This window comes from Penaeus japonicus, unplaced genomic scaffold (assembly GCF_977035675.1).
Source record: "Penaeus japonicus unplaced genomic scaffold, GWHDUDI00000001_assembly GWHDUDI00000009, whole genome shotgun sequence".
NCBI classification, from domain to species: domain Eukaryota; kingdom Metazoa; phylum Arthropoda; class Malacostraca; order Decapoda; family Penaeidae; genus Penaeus; species Penaeus japonicus.
This window is the reverse complement of record NW_028234411.1, coordinates 44,797,807-44,800,306: the sequence shown is the minus strand read 5'-3', so window position 1 is coordinate 44,800,306 and position 2,500 is coordinate 44,797,807.

Below are 2,500 nucleotides of genomic sequence, written 5' to 3'. Positions count from 1 at the left end.
TTTAAATGGCAAGAGTTTTTCCATCGCTATCTTAAATTATGAACTTAGAGAGAATCGTTATGTTTTAATGGAAAACTCTAACAAACAATTTTCTCTAGGATCAAACACAGAAAGGATGTATGTTTGGGATTGAATATCCCAACACCCCCCCCCCCCGTACTAATGACAATTTTAAGACACGTGCAGAGTCAACTGAGCACTGTCCACTTGGCTTTAGCCCGTCTAATCAGAAGAAACGGCGAACACGGCAGAGATGAGATTGTATTTTCTCTGGCCCAACCAGTGGAGGGTGTACGTAAGTTCTTCTGAGCTTTCGTGTACCTGGGAACTATATTGTCTCGTCCTTCAATAGGCATCAAGCCCCCCCCCCCCCCCTCCCGCTTAGAAAAGGAGCCTCCTTACAACGGCGCATTAAATGGGATGGATTATAAAGTGTTTCCAAAGATAGCCGATAACAATACAGTCAGAGAGGTCACACCTGTGTCGATCCTTATTCAGGCCATGTGCCGTTGTTTAAATGAAATCCTTTATAGCTCTATGTAGGTAATTACGTAAATAAGCTAATGTTATCAATTGTATTGTTATATATGTGTGCCAAGTAGCCTTTCCATGTGTAACGACCTCATGTAGTGACCGGGATGTTATGGAAATAATTAATGACCGAAGTCTGTCCAAGAAATTGAAATTTATGTGTTTTTCCACTATGTGTGACCGAGGATATTGTCAAAACATGTAAGTAATACTATGTATCATTCATTTCATGTAAGTCTCTCCTGCAGAATCTGATCAGGAGTATCTTTGTGAATTAATATTATGTATTATTTAGTTTAGATAGCCTTTTGTAAATTGTATAAAGGTTATGTTATAGTGTAAAATATGAATTATTTAAAGAAAAACCATAGAATTGTAATCTACTGAGGTTACCCATTTCGGTATGATAGAAAACGTGCTGTTATAGTATGTGGAAAATGAGTACCAGTAGCGGTATATTTGAAAGCCGATAGTTAAATAATGACATGTGATATCACGAATTACTTGGTACTGGATAAGATATTTTAGGGTAATAATAACGCCAAAAAATAGAGAATAGAACCAATATTCTGTGTAAAAATGGTGACGTGTCATGGATGACGTCACACAAAGGGACCCTTCCGGTCAAGTGAGGGGCGACCGCACAAAGACCTGGTTACACCCAGAGTGAGGTGACATTAGGCGAACCGAGGGGAGCACGAGCAGGAGGTTCTAGCTACCCTACCTTCGAGATGTCACCTGCCTCGCTTCTTGCCTCAGGCGCCATTTTCATCGCCATGAGGGTGACGTCACCTCATGGCACGTTTACCAAATTAAACCCGCTATAAGAACGGGTTCAAATACGGATTTCAAAGGCTGAGTTTGCAGAATGACTTCAAGGCTGAGTTAAAGCCGGAACTCCAGACCAGATGCTCAGGTTATGATTGATCAAGACAAACACGTCACGACCGACTCTCAACGCAGAAGAATAAAGACAGAAATCTTCAGAGAGTGTCAGAGTGATTGCTATGAGAGATATGTATAAGAAGTTATTTTTGAATGTGTTGGGTTATTATGTGATTTAATATACAGTATAAAGCATGATTAGCCTAGTTTCATTATAATTCCTCTTCACAGTAATTAAAACTGCAGGTGTAAACGGATAATCTTAACACGTCACATTACCAAGTTATTTTTATGATAAAAGATGTTATCCTGATAAAAAATACCCAAAAAGAAATTACCCAAGTAATTAACGCCCATACTTAGGTTGGTTGTCCTATTTTTCTTTTTATTAATATATAAAAAAAACGCGCACTACACTCAGCTAGTCGTCTAAAGCCTGTGTTGATTAATCATACTGCATGTGTATCGTTTGTTGTGTTCCAAATACCTCATGACACAACGTTTCCTCCAAAGCTCAAAACACAGAGTAAGAGCGGTACTCCTTTCTGCATGATAATCAACTAGAAAAACATGAACATTTTCTGTACCACACTAACCCTTTTAATCAATAGCTCATACAGCAAACTTGAGAAAATCTCACTAGTGAACTTCGTTTTCTGCTTAGGTTCCCTCCATATGATTTTTGTGGCAGAAACTTTGTTTACTTTGGTTATCATGTTGTTTTTTTGTGCAACGGGTCGGATGCAACATTCCTCCTTTTCGGTGCTATATTTGAAACGAAACATGACATACCAATCTGATTCGGGAAAAGGGTAGGGGCATGATAAGAAGACCATGGATGAAAAAGTCTCACCTAATAAAAGTTTAGAAATAAAAACAAAATCATGCCATTTATAACAAACGATCAAAGCATTGCCAGTGAAAAGTGATCTGAATGACGCGGGTATCTTCTTGGTAGGAAATAATAGGCTGAGCAGTTGTGCAAGTCCCGAATGCTTTGCCCAGCTGTTCCAGGATGCATTTCTGACCGACGTTGCGCCTCGCCACAAGGTCCGTTCGTGGATCTAGCCAAACTACACAGCTT